Genomic DNA, 16,788 nt, shown 5'->3' with positions numbered 1-16,788 from the left:
GCAAGAGGTAGCACTGCTTCTTTGGGAAGCATATTGGTTAAACACTGTAAACTGGGATATTCCTCTTCCAAATCTGAGTTTAGCCATGAATTTACTGGCTAGCCTTGGACAAGCTGTTCTGCTACTACTTCTGCAAACTACTGCCACTTTTCAGCAAACGTTCTCAAAGCTGTTCACACAGAAAAAAAACCCCAAAATAATAAATAAGCTGATTTCCTCTCTCAAAAGGGTTCACAATCGAAAAAAGAAATAGAAGGTAGACACCAGCAACAACCACTAGAGGGATGCTGTCTTGGGGTTGGATAGGGCCTATTGCTCTCACTCTGCTCAATAAAGAGAATCACCACTTTAAAAAGGTGCCTCTTTGCTCAGTTAGTAGGGATTCTGAGTTCTCTCTCAGACTCACCCTGCCACATAGATTATGGGGATTATAAGAATACCATCCCACCTTACAAGACTGTTGTAAGGATCACTGAGATAATATCTCTGGAGTGAGCTGAGGGTTACATTTCATTTTAAAATGTATTTTGATTAGGGTGGCTAAAAGCAATGTTTAACAGCAGAACTATATACCTGAAAAGGTTAACAATAAAAATAGATCACAAAAGTGGGTTTGGGGGAAAGAAACAAGGGACCAAGAGAGAAACAATCACCCTGAAGAATTTTACAATAATGAACTTGACAAGAACATTTCAAAAACACTATCTGAATACTAAGTATTTTTAATGTTTGCAGCAATCACTGCCAGATGCAATGTTGCACGTGGCATTGTATGATACAGGACTGGGTGAAGAGAGAAAGGACTGGGTGGACAGAGCATGTGTTGGTTCCTAGCAATGCTGTGGCTGACAAGCAGCACATCATGATGGACGGCACTTTGCTGAACATCAGGCCCCTTGAACGCATCGGTTCAAGCCATAAAGTTAGCCTTTACTGCAAGCCACAAGGTATATGCAGAAGCTGTATGCAGTGTCAGGATAATTTGTCACAGATCTTGCAAGAAACATTCACAAGCAAGATTACAAGATTCCTACCAGATCCTGTTCATGGATTACCTGCACTGAAGTGTAGGTGATCCATGACAGTACATTGCATTTCCTATTCCAATATAACATCTTCCTTATGCATTTATTCATAGGGATCATACCCAGCCATTCCCATGGCGGGGGGTGGGGGGATGTTACATCTGAGTTGACCCTACATCTCATAGTTGTTATGCTGCAAATGCTGAAGCACTGCCTCCCATACCTGTAGAATAGCACCACTGAAGTCCAGGCTCTAGTAATATAAGTAACCAGAGTATTGGAACCTTTGCTCTTTAGATGGTATGCAGCCCAACACGATGTATATTTAAAGTAAAGTAAAGTTTGCCATCAGGTCGATTTTGATTCCTGGTGCCCACAGAGCCCTGTGGTTTTCTTTGGTAGAATACAGGAGGGGTTTACCATTGCCTCCTCCCGTGCAGTATAAAATGATGCCTTTCAGCATCTTCCTATATCGCTGCTGCCTGATATAGTAGCAGCGGGGATTTGAACTGGCGACCTTCTGCTTGTTAGTCAAGCATTTCCCTGCTGTGCCACTCAGAAGTAAATCCCACTGTGTTCAGTGGGTCTTGCTACCTGGTAAGTATACATAAGATTGCAATCTTTGTTCTACTGTCATAGCTTGAATTTGCATAAGTCAGAATGGGTTTTTAAAAAAGCTTTTATGACTTATGAAAAATAATATGCTGTGTAACATGCACTACCGGTACAGATTTCATTTAGCATAGTGTTAGAAAAAACAGTGTAGTGATAAATGTAAAGATTCTGTGGGACATATGGTGTCCATGTGTACGGCAGGTGGGGGGGAATGGGAAGACAATTGGCAAGTGCTGTTTTCTGGATTATTCTCTCAGTACAGCGTGTTCTTGAAGATTGAAAAAGCATACTCAGGGAAGAGTTACAGGACAGCTGAAATAGGGCAAGCAGCGAGTCCAAACATCCATGATGGATCTTTCTTTGAAGCAAACCAGACACGGATTAACAATAAGAGCTGTAGACAGAAGAGCCCAAATATCACACACACTTGTGCTTTGGTCAACTGGAGGAGAGAAGGAACAAAGAAATGAATCACAACCCATGATCACAGCAGCAAAAGTATGTTGACCTTAATAGGTCATCTTGTCCATTTCCCTCTGCTGAGAGCATCTTTATTAGATATTTCTAACCTCTTTTTTTTTTAAGTAAATCTGTGAGCAGGACTCTACACTGTGTCCTACAATTTGTTGCACTGCCCAACTATGTTCATGGTAAGAAATTGACTCCTGATTCTCAGTGTGATTCTTTCCTTCTTTTTGAGCCCATTATCTATTGGCCTACTTTCATTGACCTCCTATTTATAGCAGCCTTAGGACCTATTTGAAAATTGTTATCATGTCCACTCCCTTTATCATTTCCCTTCCGAGTGCTAATCGAGCCCATTTCCTTTAGACCATCTTTCTACCATCCAAAAAAGCAGAGAGAGCATTAATAAATCAACTTTGAATATATTCATCAGATATTCTATGCTTGCAGTATATGAACCATTAAAGACTGGAAGGATGTCAAAAGTTATCTAGTTCATTGGTGTACAACTAGTGGAGAGAGACCCACAAATGGGTCCTAAGGTCCTTGTCCTAAAGTGGAGTACATAAGTGGCACCATCAAAAATTTCTCTTATTTTGTTTGGTTAGGCCTTGAAAAGAAAGGGGAGAGAGGGAGACAAGTAGAGAAAGGAGAAAGCAAAAACGGGAAAACATATATGATAAAAAAAATTAAAAGTAGATATTTTGAGGAACATAAGTACATAAGACTAGCCTTGCTGGATCAGGCCCAAAGCCCACCTAGACTAGCATTCTGTTTCCCACTGTGGCCCTCCAGTTAATGGTGGATTCCAGTTCTGATGAAGATGAAAACTAATAATCTAGTTCAAATCATTACAGTGATACAGGATTTACCACAATGAAAATGTTCCTAACAGTTCAGTCCATACATTTGATTAATATGCTATGCCAAAGGGTCTAAAGTTAGGATCTTGAGGTCACCCCATTGAGCTGAATTAGTTGTTCTTCAGCAACTTAATCTTGTTAGGGACTTCTATAGAGCTTATTAACCGTAGTATCAATTTGCCTGACAGTCACCACGGAGATGGATCTTCATAACAATAGACTGGATTTTCACAGCTATGAAAATCTAATCCACTGAGTTACTACCCCCATTTTATGAGTTCCTGTTCTATAAAGGTGAGGGGGTGACCATGGAACAGCCCTTCAGGATTTTGCAGCCCGTAGGGTTGGGAAGGGCTCCTCTCAGGGGTTGCTCGGCTCACCAACTCAGAGTTGTGCGGCTTGATTTGGGGTGGGTGGAGTAGCCCTCTCCTCGTTGTCGTAAATGCACAGGTGAGAAGGTGTTAGAATTGGGTGCCTGACAGAATCAACACCTGGCCATTCACCCTAGTGTGAGACAGACCTCTTTAGGAGGCTGTTTCACATGGGGTGGAGTACCCACACTCTGGTTAGTTAAGTACCTTATTGCAAATCAATTTAAGTATGTATGCACATTAATAAAGTGGCCCTAGTTTACTCCACTTAAGCCTGTCTTGACTTCTTTGGGGTTTGGGAGTGCAAGGACCACTTCACCACCCTTGTCAATGGGAACTTGCAATTTTTGAGGTTTGCTTCCAGTTAAGTTGTTTCTGCTCAGATAAGAAGCTTTATTCCAGATGGTAGCATACAGGGGCCAGTTTCCAGGGTGCTTCCTGCCCAACCACTGACAAACTGGAAGAGCAGTGTGCCCCTATGTAGATTTCATTCACAAACATTGCGGGGGCAGCACCTGCAAAAGTCATCAGTGAATGAAGGTTGCAGCTAGCCAAGCCACACACATAGATCTGAATATGCTGGCAATCTGGCCTGTGTTGTCCATGGCATGCATTCCAATCAGCCGTTCATTCCCAGCAGCATGCAATGTTTCTTGCAAGCTGCCTCTTTCATTGGGAATGGCAGTGTTTTCAAATACAGAGGCCAATTTTTTAAGCTTCCCATTATTTTCTCTTTTAAGCCTTCTCCTCAGCTCATTTATTAATAACCTCTCAGGAGGTATTGTGAAAACCTGCTTTGTTCTGCACCCTTTCCTAATTTATTGTAATTTCCTATCTGGTTGAATGTGCTGGCTTCCTCTCTCTTGCAGTATATCAAATTGCATGGATAGGAGCCCTGAGCTAGCTGTGCAGACACAGACAAATCCTGCCCTTAGTTTTTATTGTGCAATCTTGGTGAAGTCCTAATTTGCCTCTTAAAATCTAATAGTTTAGCAAAGACATGAAGTGGCCCTAAATAAGCACATTTTCACCAGCATTTGGTGATTTTTGATACCAAAGGTGGGGCAAGTCCAGATTTGTAAATGCCCAAGACAGGTATTTATTTCTAACTCCAAAGTGTTAAACCCATAACCCTCTTATTTCTGGAATCCATGCATTGCTCATCCTTAAAGATCTTGAGAAGCAGACCAAAAGGCACCCCTTCATTGTCCTGCTCCAGAAAAGTTGCCTGCCATGCCAGATTAGAGCCTGAACAATTAAGGTCAACAAGTTCATGCCTCCAAACCACTGCTATCATGCAATCCAAAATCACCAGCAATGATGTGAGCTGGTACGCAATGGTTAAAATAACTTAGAATCTTGTTTGTTGGCCTGTGGTAGGTGATGGGTTGGGATGTAATTAGCGTTTGACTAGCAGCCAGCTTTGTACTAATCAGAAAGGAGAAGACATGTTCTGCTGGAAGGATTAGATTGCTAAAAATAGTTCTGCAACAGCCACATCAGCAAGTGAAATGAAATTCATTCACACAGTCCAACACACATACAACGTGCGCACATGTGCGCACACGTGCGTGCATGCGCACGCGCGCACACACACACACACACACACACACACTATTTCAGTTTCACTCTGAAGAAGCCACAGGTCAGTAAATCGCTTCTCTTTGACAATATGAAATATATAGTAATGTGAGCTGCCGAAATAGTGTTAAGTACCTTCTCCCAACATAATTATTGTTAGCATGCCTCACTGCTTTGCATTCAGAAGCTGCCAAAATCGAAAAGGGCTAAGGAGGAAATAAGTACCCTTGCCTTCTGTGCAAATAATCACGTGGCTCTTTTAAGATCAACAGCAGGATTGTTATGATTGCCTTATAGAAGAAATCAATATGGTTTTGTTAAAACAGATGACCTCTTTCTGTCCCTCCAAAAGAAACAGCCATAGTAACAACAGCAGAGTTGCTCACCTAATTCAATCACCCTCAGTGCCCAACAAAGCCAAAGAGTGTGAACTGCATAAAAGCAGGGAAACATCACCACTTTGATCCCAGCAGCTGCCAAATCTAGAGGATATCCCTCCACACAAACAAGAGCAACATCAGAAGAACTAGTAACAGGCCTATATGTTTGTCTAGATGCAATACTTGCCCTCCATCAAGACTGATTCTCTAATCTATGACCAGTCTCTAAGGGCTGGAACAGACATAAGGAAGGAAATCCATGATCAGCCCTCCCTACATTTTTTCCATGTAAAAGCAGCAGTAGCAGCAGGGAGATCCTCTGATCTTGACTGAAGCAGCAGTGCTTGGAGCGAACCTTTTCTCTTTGTGCAGTTTTATTCAAAATAATCTACAAGCGAGCATCCAACATTAAAAATATTGATAAGTACCAATAGTGAGAGGTATTAAAACTCATAGTATTGATAGGTATCAATAGTGATGCCTATTTCCCCCCCTCCCTGGGGCATTCATTGCTTTGGGGGAGGTAGATCCAGAACATACATTGAATTGGGGGGGAATTAACCACCTCTTGCCCTGCTCAGCCCCAACGCTGCTGTCCCATTCAATATCAGGGCTTTCTCCACACACCCACTTCCCTACCACTGCTTTTAAATTAAAAACAAAAAAGTCAGGATATCAACTTAGCATCTCCTGCATCATGTCTTTTCCAGCAAACCATCTGTAAACAGATGGAAGAAGCCAAGATTTAGGGAGCGAGTCTGTCAGGGGGGAAGTGAAGGTGGTGTTTCATCAGGGCCAGCTCTGCCATGAGGCAGGGTGAAGCAGGCCACTTCAGGCTTCAGATTATGGGCCAGTTTCAAGGTGGCACAACATCTCATTCAGCTTCATGGACGCCTCACAAAGGAAGAAAGGCGATGTGGCACTGCACTGCTTTTCCTCTTCCCTTCCTTGTGGAAAGGGAAGGAATGGAAGAGATTTGAAAGCAGGAAGGAATTAAGGGTGTGATTTGAATAGGGGAAAAATGGGAAAGGAGGAAAGAGAGTAAGTGCTTAATTTTGAGAAGATCAGAAGGCAGGCTTCTTTATGTGGATGTGTTACATGAAAGCACAATGTTACCAAAAATACTGTCAACTGCAAATTCTATCACAGTAAATGCATGGCCAAAATTTCTCAAAGAGAAATTTGACAAATGTGGAAAAGTACTGATGGAGAAGATGGACATGTTTCTTTCTTGGCATGTGTGATATAGCAGGGCATGTTATTTTGCTTGCTCAAAATAGACTCTAATACTTGGCATTTTTCATCTGCATTGATTAACTGGGCAGTGGGACAAGTTATCAAGGGCTGGGAGGAGCTTTATGAAGGGACAGGTGTGCCAGAGCAGCGGGTGGGCTCTTCTCCATCTGTGTACTTCCCTCCTGTTGTAGATTGTGATATTCCAAAAAGCAAAAAGCAAGTGATGGGAAAGAATAGAGAATGAATACCAGACAGATTTCTTAGGTATAGAGGGAGAAAACTTGCTGGATGGAACTGGAACTCTTCCACATCACAACAGTCTCAAACCATAGGAGCCAGCGTGGTGTAGTGGTTAGAGTGCTGGACTAGGACCGGGAAGACCCGAGTTCAAATCCCCATTCAGCCATAAAAACTAGCTGGGTGACTCTGGGCCAGTCACTTCTCACTCAGCCTAACCTACTTCACAGGGTTGTTGTGAAAAGAGAAACTCAAGTATGTAGTACACCGCTCTGGGCTCCTTGGAGGAAGAGCGGGATATAAATATAATAATAATAATAATAATAATAATAATAATATCCCAGATGACCTGGATCCCACAGATACAAGTCTTCTGGACACTTTGGAAAGTCACTGGATAAATCAATGTAAAGGAAAGGTTGGATAAAAGTCATCATTTAACACTAACCCCTTTGGCTGCTAAGTCATTGCTCTTCCACAGTCAGCTGAAAGTGGAATTAAAACTGTGGTTCCCCTATAACAGCGAATATAGTGCTATGTGCTCCATTTAAATCCCACAAGGTCCATCGCCATGGGAAAGTCTTAAGTATGTTCACTCAGAAGTAAGTCCCATTTGGTTCAATGGGATTTATGCCCTAGCCTAGAAAGTGTGCTTAGGGTTACGGTCCTCAATCAGATTAGGTCGCCTCATTTGTTATATTTGAAAAAGGTTTCTAATTCTCCCAAACATCAGCGCTTTAATTAGCTGTTTTCTGTTTTATACCAAGCCACTAGGTTAGTTCTAAGTTAATAAAGTCCTATTTCCTGCTGAAAGGCCCTTTAATTACCTATTTCCTCTTTTCGGCCTTTGCAACTGTCATTTTTATATTATTTTACATATTCTCATGATTGTATTTTAATTATACACACACACACACACATATGACTAGCAGTTGCTCTGGCCTGCAAAAACAAAAAACGGTGTTTAGTAGATGCTGAAAGGCATCATCTCATACTGCACGGGAGATGGCAATGGTAAACCCCTCCTGTGTTCTACCAAAGAAAACCACAAGGCTCTGTGGGCTCCAGGAGTCAACATCAACTCGACAGCACAACTTTACCTTTACTGTACTTAAAGGACCTACCGGCAGGAAACATAACATGACTAACTATAGGGCCAGAGGCCAGGAGACGCAGAAGCTGTCTATAAAACAAACCAAACAGGGAAATGGGAAAATATTTGCTGACTGAAGGCTGCAGTCAGTAAACAACTAACAACTAATTAAGGGGCCGGTAGCCAGGAGAAGCAAGAGTTGCTTTAAAATACAGAAAGATCCCTGCCAACCATTATCAACAATTTCACCAATTGGCTCAGGGACCAGATGTATCAATAGCACTTTGCTGTCCATACTAGACAGACTAGCACTAAAATGACATTTAAAATCATGAAACTTGCCACAGACCAGGTCTTTTAAAAAATGAGAGCAAAACAGAGGAAACTGTATTGGAATGGTCAGGAATTGTCATGAGGATTCTTCATAATAGGTGCCTGCATAAACGATGCTAATTTCACAGATAATGTGGAAGCAACCCATGCATAAATGGAAGGGTGTGGTAGCTAGTTTATCTTTTTGTTTTTTGGTGTTTTTTTTAATGTGCTCTCAAACCTTATCATTCTTTGAAAAGGTTTGGATAGACTTAGTAGTTGACATCCTGATTAATGAAGCACCAGTGCTTCTGAAAAAAGTTCCACTAACTCAGCTCAACTCCAATGGTGGGAGCAAATTTCAGCAACCTCCAGGAAGCACTCTGTGCTACCTGACATATTCCCTGGAAGATCACACATCCCTCACAGATATATACACAGATTGCTTCTGGCAGAAGGGGAGGACGCCCTGCGGTAGGAGAGAACACCCGGTTTCTCTTTGGAAACTTCCATTTTGTTTCCCCCTGCAAGCTCAACTGACCTTGAAAGAGAATAGTTTCTGGAAAATAGTCTGTAGTACTGCATAGTGCTCATGAGTTAAGGCAGATGAAACCAGCCCCTCCTACAATGTCAGACCTGGTGTTTGGAGTGAGTAATTCATTCAGAAGCATCTGACCTTGCAGAAGCAGGGATTTTGAAAACAAAAGCCAAAAGGATCACAACAGCAGCAACCACAGCATGTCAATTTTAGTAAGCCTGGCATCAGTGGATCAACTATCCATAATACATCTCTGGTCTTTTCCCATTTCTCTTAGTGAAATACAGTCCCCCCCAAAAGGGTCCTGCTGTTACCATGTGTGCAGGGCTGTGTTCATCTGATCCCACCCTCAGAGGGATGTGGTGGGGGATAACTATTTTCCCACTGTACAACTGGCAGAGGCTCTCTTGAGCAAGCAGTTGACCTATGTAGGCACTATGAGGCACAACGAGCCAGACACGTCCCAGGCCCCAGAGATGCAACCATATCCACAATGTGAACCATTCTCATCTGTTTGGCTTGGATGGACAGAAGACATTGGTTTTGTATGTATACAAGAAGTACGTGCCCAAGATAGCTGACAAGAAGCCAAACAAAAGATGTAATGATTGTGGGAGACTGGCCTGTAGAATGCATTTGACCGGCTACCACACCTGTGATTATTGCCTTTAGGTCAGTCACAGTGTGGCCTTTCAGCTGTAATGCTAAGAATTGAGATGCTGAACAATAACAAATATTTATATACCTCTTTTCAACTAAAGTTTCCAAAGTGGTTTACATAGATAATTAATTAATTTAATTAACTAAAATGGATCCCTGTCCCCCAAAGGGCTCACAATCTAAATCCATGCTGAAACATAGATTGTCAATGGTGTAGGGTTCGAAATATTCCTTTTTCTTAGCGAACAATTCACATTCTCAGTGAGCTATGCAGTCACACAAGATGCCATGCTGAAGTGACATATTACATTATTGCAGGTTCTGCAGTCTGGAAAAGTGGGGGCATCCAATGTAACCAATGGGATTACTTGGGAGTAGGAAGGCTTACTCATGAGAAAAAAATCATGACTCTGGATGAGGTTTAAGAAGCCTAGAAAGGACTATATCTAAAAGGCTGGTCAATGTTGCTCTAGTAGGCTGGTCAACAAACCACTCTTAGTTTGGTTTTCTAGAAACCAGGTTCGCAAAGGGCCACTTCACATCCAGTGTTTTTCCTAGATGGATATAACTGCCATGGAAAAATATAAACATCATCATTTGTGAAGTGTGTAAACAAATGTTGAATTTGCTATGCCTGTGTGGCTCAGGAAGACACTGTACCAATTAGGTACTTAAGGCAAAACAAACTTTTGCATCTCACTTCACACACAACAGTGTGCTCATTAGGTACACCTATGTAGAGTTATTTCCATAAGTTAAACAGTGTGATGTTTCCCTAAGAGGGTCTCTGGAGCAAGAACCTGAGCAGCTTATGATAATGTCAATTTCTTTATTAATGAGTGTCTTCTGTCCTGAATTTGCAAATGCAGCTTCCATATAAAAACTGTTTTTCAGGCATTAAATGAGCTAGCACAGTCCTCACAACCTCAACACCTCACCCACACTAACTCTCATATAAAATATGTAGCACTGAGTATACAATTCAGTGTTGGAAGCAAGCTATAAATAAAAGCTTAAATTTTTAGCATCTTTGTTATTACTCCTAGATTGGAGAATGCTGGAAGCCATTACTCCACCCCCCACCCTAAACTCCAAAGAGTTCTGTAACAGAAAAACAAAATTGTTATCCTGGACTTAAGGCTGCATTTATTATCCTTTATGAATATATGTACTACCAAACTTTGTGTCCTGTGTGTTAGGGATAAAATGCTGCCAATCACAATTGCTCAGGGGTAAAAGCGTAAAAGTGAAGAATTGTGCTACTTGGATATGGGTGGTGGAGGAATGTTTGGGAGAACATTCCAGTATGTTCTCCCAAAGGACACTTAGGTGGCAAATGGCAGATTCCTAATTAACCTCAATGGAACTGCTCTGAAATTAGTAAGTGATGGTCTGCAAACATAGACTCAGGCATATACTACTACCGTAGCATTTATGGAAGTAAAAATATAGACTGTTACCCACAAGGGTAAGTGAAAACTGCTTACCTTTCAGATGTGCTACTATGTGCATGTGGACAAAAAGAAACTTTCTTCTGATGATAAATTGGGTGTGGACGAATTTAAAACAAATCATAATTGTCATGCCTGGTCTTTCAAACCAGTTCAAGCAGGTACCATGCAGGCTTTGATTCCACAAAGATGGATAATTCTGTTTAAGTCAATATGCCACATAATGTGGTATAGATTGGTGTCATTATTCAGTTATGTGTACTTTATGCCTCCTTCCAATAAAGCATGAGCCATCTAACTCCACTTCCCCTCTTTCAAAATCATGGTGCAACTCTGCCTTGAGAAGCAAATTCAGTTCTGTGCTCCTGAGAAGTTATGTAAGAGTCATTAAAATAATGAGCCAATTTCGACAACATGCCCAACCAGTTCCACTGAATCACATGGGGAGGAGTGTGGATGTGCATGTCTTCTCGGCATCCAGTGCGCTATCCTGCCACTGCATAATGGCATCCTGGGGCAGAACATCCAAACCATCCCTCACCACATGATCAGAATATAATTTAAAGAAGGATTGTGAGCAGCTGTTCAGACATCCTGCCACACACCCCACAACCACATGATTCGGCAGCAGCACCAGTCAGGAAGAAGATGTATGTGCCCTGATTGGGCAAAGCAGCTCAGAAGTATCCAAACGGACCGACTTTCTATTAATCTGGAAGAAATGCACAAACATGCTGTTTCCACATTCTCATCACATGGATAAAAAATATCCACTTCAGACATAGACTGTGTCATCAAGATCAGTGCACACACATTAACTAACCTTCAATGTATTTCAGTCACCTTTATGTTTGTACAACCAATGCTATGCCTCTAGTTATCATAGCATAATTACATACCTAGTCAGCCGAATCCAAACGTTATCCCTGAACGTTATTCAGTCTTGAAAATTGTCTCCAGTCATGGCATTTTCACAAATTCTTTAAAGAACAGCCCATAAGAATCTAAAACTAATCATTTCAAAATGCATATGAAAATACACGGGGGAACCTTCCGTACTGCTTATTTGAACATGTCTATTCAGGCAGTTTTAAAGTTGCTCATTGCATAGCGATGGAGCTTAGCTTTTTAAAAATATGGCTAGGAATAAAACTGGAGTGATCAGCTCAGTTGAAAAACAGGAAGGTGGCACTGCCAATTTCGTGTATCTCTACAGAATTCTAGTAGCACCCAACCGTCCCTGCTATCAGAACTTAGTCACAACTGAAGAATGTGGTGATAATAAGGCTGGATGATTCCAGTGAAGTTATGGCAATGACAAGCACATCCAGGCTAGAGGTGTCCTCAGCAACATCCATACATATCTATGATATGAAGTGCTACATAGTGAGATCATTCACATAATCAAAAACTGTATTCTATCCAGGTTTGGGAGCTTTGTATGCTCCCAATTTTCAGTTGTGTGGATACAAGGTAGGAAGAAAACCTGGGTAGAAGTGATTGCATGGAAGCAAGGTGATGGGGGAAGCTACCCAGGTTTTCCTCCTACCTTGCTTCCACACAACCAAAAACTGGGAGCACACACAACTCCCAAACTTGGGTGGGTAGAACATAGTTTTTGATTGATTGAATGACATCAATCAAATGATTGATCAAGGTCAATCAAGTGAGGTCACTCACTTGAGTGAGTGAGTGTGAGAGAGAAAGTGGGGTGGGTAGACTGTCCATGGTCTAAAAAGAGATAGAGGCATTTCACAAGCAAAGGAACTGAGACTGGGAATTGATAGAGTACACAGACCATATGGCCAAGACACGAGCAGGGACTAATCTTTAACAGACAATTTTTGAAGAGGTGTTGGGGATTGAGTTTGATTGGGTGGGAGAAATTTTTAGTGATCACCCACCTGGACATGCATCAGAGAAGATCCTCAAATCAGAGCAATTGTGTCTATCCATAAGCAACACTGAAGAACCTTCTCTAACATGAAGCTGCCTGTACACTAAGGTCATCTTCAAAGACTCTGCTACAGCTGCCCCAGCTTCTGAGGTGAGACAAATGCTTCCCCCAGAGAGGCTCACCTGGCACCTGTAGAATCCAGAGAAGAAAGGGCTGTAGCACATGAGGCAGTGGGATATAATTAACAACATCAAGAATTTAACAGAGGAAGTATTGGGTACAGCAAGGCAAAGCAGAGTGCTTTTCTGTTCTCCTGCTTGTATCCTATCTGCGCCACACACCCCCCATTGGACATCTCTCTGGAACAATTCATATCAATATGAATCAATATTCATATCAATATCATATTACATTTTGATGTAAACCGCCCTGAGCTATTTTTGGAAGGGCGTTATATAAATGGAATAAAATAAATAAATAAATAAAATAATTATCAACTCATGGGTTTTTAATAAATATCCATAGAGTTTCATTAAGGACATCATACTGACTTTGTTCACACTGATTGGAAATCTTGGAAGAAATATTCATTTGGACTATTTTATTTTATTATAGGAAGGACTGAATTTATACATTTTTAATGAAATGTATTATTTTTATGTATGATTTGTAAGGATTTTAATGTCTGTTATGGGTTATGAGTGGGATCAATGCATAAGCATCAATGAAGGGTTATCATTTATTACACGAGTTTGATTAAATGAGATACTTCATGATTTAAGATTTGTATATTTATCTATCTAACTATCTATATCATATTTTTATACTTCCTGATATGTACATCTCTAGGTGGTATACAAAGTATATGAAGATTTTTATTGGGATTCTTTTGTGCACTACACCCTATTCTTCTGTACACTGTCCTAGAAGCAGAGTTGTGGAAAAGACCTAGGAGTAGATATAAAAAACCTATACTGTGGAGAAACTCAGAGGGGAATGAAGAAGCACATCGGTCACAAGCCAGAACACAAATTCCATGCATAGAACAGAAGGTAGGATAGGTGAGATTGTAACTATTGCTTTGCCTGTGTACAAGGTTGGACATACACAACAGTAAATCATGTCACAGCAGCAGGCACATACAAGCTACAGTGGGAACGCAGCCTGAACCTCAAGATCAACAGTGACCCCACAAGAGGGAAATATGGAACAATGGTGATGAGATGGAACAACAATGAAAAGGCATTAAGTGTAGAAAACAGAAGCAGCATAACATTCAAATAACCGTCAGTCAATAACTTGGGAGGGCTCAAGGCTACAAAAAATATCTTCATCTTCCAACAGAAACTCTGCAAAGAGGTCACCTGTAGTCCTTGGTGAGCCAATTCTGGAGAACAGTGTTCATTGTAGAGAAAACCCTACTCATGCCTAGCATGAACTCACTTTAGTAATTGGGGACATGGGACTGCTCCTTAAGGCAAGAAGAGCCCAGGCCAATTAGGGTTTTAATAACCACCAGCACCTTGAATTGGGCCTTAAAGTGAACTGAATACCACTGTAGATGACCACTGGTCACCACATCTAAAAAAAAGGACATTGTAGAAATGGAAAAGGTGCAGAAGAGGGCAACCAAGATGATCAGGGGCCTAGAGCACCTTTCTTATGAGGCAAGGCTACAACACCTGGGGCTATTTAGTTTAGAAAAAAAGACGACTCTGAGGAGACATGATAAAGGTCTATAAAATCATGCATGGTGTGGAGAGAGTGGAGAGAGAGAAATTCTTCTCCCTCTCACATAACACTAGAACCAGCCAGGGATCATCCCATGAAATTGATTGCCAGGAAATTTAGTACCAGCAAACGAGGTACTTTTTCACACAGCACATAATCAACTTGTGGAATTCTCTGCCACAAGATGTGGTTACAGCCAACAACCTGGATGGCTTTCAGAGGGGTTTGGATAACTTCATGGAGGAGAGGTCTATCAACAGCTACTAGTTGGATGGCTATAGGCCACCTCCAGCATCAAAGGCAGGATGCCTCTGAGTACCAGTAGCAGGGGAGTAACAGCAGGAGAGAGGTCATGCCCTCAGTTCCTGCCTGTGGGCTTCCAGTGGCATTTGTTGGGCCACTTTGTGAAAGAGGATGCTGGGCTAGATGGGCCTTGGGCCTGATCCAGCTGGGCTGTTCTTATGACCCTAGAGTAATATGCGCACAGCAGCTTGTTATTGTTCACAGATAAGCTTCCGTATTCTCCCCTAGCTGAACCCTTTGAAAAGTGTAGTTATAATTGAGCGGATGGGTTCAAAGAACCCAGGTCCCAGCTCCTGAAGGGCCCCAGCCCCATCCCTCCCTATTTTCTTCATTATCTCCCTCACTCCAAGGGGCCACCAGGGAGACAGGCAAACAAGGGGCCCCCTCTCCCCTAGCAACGCCTCTGCTTTGAAATATCATAAAGAGCAACCTTACATAGAGATGCTATTCCCACGATCAAAAGAAGGCAGGCTAAGGGAGCTTAGCCCGTTTCCCATCAATCGTGGGAAACACTAGGCTCGTGAGCAAGCCCAGTGCTCCCAAGGCGGCTAGCCTGCCTAGAACACCCTCCCCTTAAATGAGGTTAATGGAGTGAGCGCTCTGTTGACCTCATTTCTTTGCTCATGTCAGGGGCGTAATTACCATTAGGCAAGGGGAGGCAGTCGTCTTGGGTCCCCACTGCCTTGAGGGGCCCCCCAGAGGCACATCACATGACTCCCCACCCACCTGTGTTGCACCCCCTATGAATTATTTTGCGTCTCTTGGAGATCGGCAGAAGCAGAGAGTAAAAGAAACTCAATTCAATGTGAACTAAGTATTCACCATATTCATAATGGGGATGTGAGTGTGAGTGCACTATATATTGTGAAGTGTGTTTGTGTGTGTATATCAGCGGGGGGCCCATTTTAAAATCTTGTCTCTGGGCCCCCTACAACCTTGCTACGCCCCTGGCTCATGTGTTGCCGCAATGCACCGCGACACATAAGTAGACCCCTGACTGGAGGCTGCAGCTTCTGGGGGCCTCGCAGCCTCCAATCCCTGCAGCCTCCGGCAGGGATCCGGCAGTTGTGTGGGTGGCAATCTGGCCCCCGCAGGGCTGCCCTTTGATCATCTGCGGGGAGAGCGGGCTAAGCTCTCCCCGCAAGCGTGACAGAAGCTCTTCTCACCGGATTGTGAGAAGAGCTTCAAAGTCTATTACAATAGTAGCCCTGCTAGGAGCAATTTATAGATGATGGTAGTTTGATTTGCATTAGGGAGGCAGCCAGCTCAGCAGGCAAAGCTAAGTAAAAGTCACCCCTAGGCACTGCTGCCACTTGGGCGCCAAGCAGCAAAGAGGGATTCGGGAACTCACACTCAAACTGAGCAAGGATATCCTTAGAAGCCTTTTAAAATATACATATTACTTCATATATTATGTGGTTTATTAAGGGTTCTTTTTTGTTGTTCTTGATTAGATTGTGTTGTGTTGTAATACTTTAATTGAAGAGTAGTGCACCTGCTCCTTTAGGGAGCACTGTGCTCCCATCCAGAGACAGTAACCCCACTGTCTCCAACTCAAGAGAACTATCAGTCACCAGCATTTATATGAAGCTGCCTTATATTGAGTCAGTCCTTTGGCCAAGCTTTGCCCTATTTTACTTGGCCACTGCCCTCTCAGTTCTCAGACAGGGGTCTTTCCCATCATCTATGATCTGAACTGGGATGCCAGGGATAGAATCTGGGGCCTTCTGCATGCTCCACCACTGACCTATGCCTCCTCCCTCTTCTGATGTGTCTGGATTAAGCTTCAGTTTGTTTACCCCTATTTGGCCCCAAATTGCTTCCAGATGCTGAATTATGCTCCTGCTTCTGGACTACACGGCATACAAATTGAGCTTCTGCTTCTGGGTGAAAAATATGGAATTGTTAATTTAAAATGTATTTTAAAAGCCATAAAAACATGCAGATATAGCAGGGGTAGCCAGTTTGTGGCTGGGAACCAATGGGATCTGTAGTCCAACAGTAGCTGGAAAGACTGCCCTTGAGATATA

The 16,788-nt window shown here is 42.4% G+C and overlaps 1 long non-coding RNA gene across 2 annotated transcripts in view; it reads right to left on the bottom strand.

Moving 5' to 3' along the window:
* Window positions 1-1,695: 1,695 nt before the first annotated feature.
* The window catches only part of LOC128351964 (uncharacterized), a 28,852-nt gene continuing 13,759 nt past the window's right edge, over window positions 1,696-16,788 (bottom strand). Inside the window, exon 3 of one of the 2 annotated variants that reach the window (XR_008320148.1) lies at window positions 1,696-2,082. This is a non-coding gene — a long non-coding RNA (uncharacterized LOC128351964). Of the gene's footprint in view, window positions 2,083-12,739; window positions 12,914-16,788 lie in introns of those variants that run through there. The other variant, XR_008320147.1, reaches the window with a different exon arrangement.

This window comes from Hemicordylus capensis, chromosome 3 (genome assembly GCF_027244095.1).
Source record: "Hemicordylus capensis ecotype Gifberg chromosome 3, rHemCap1.1.pri, whole genome shotgun sequence".
In the NCBI taxonomy this organism is placed as follows: Eukaryota; Metazoa; Chordata; class Lepidosauria; order Squamata; family Cordylidae; genus Hemicordylus; species Hemicordylus capensis.
This window is presented reverse-complemented; position numbering and strand designations above follow the sequence as displayed.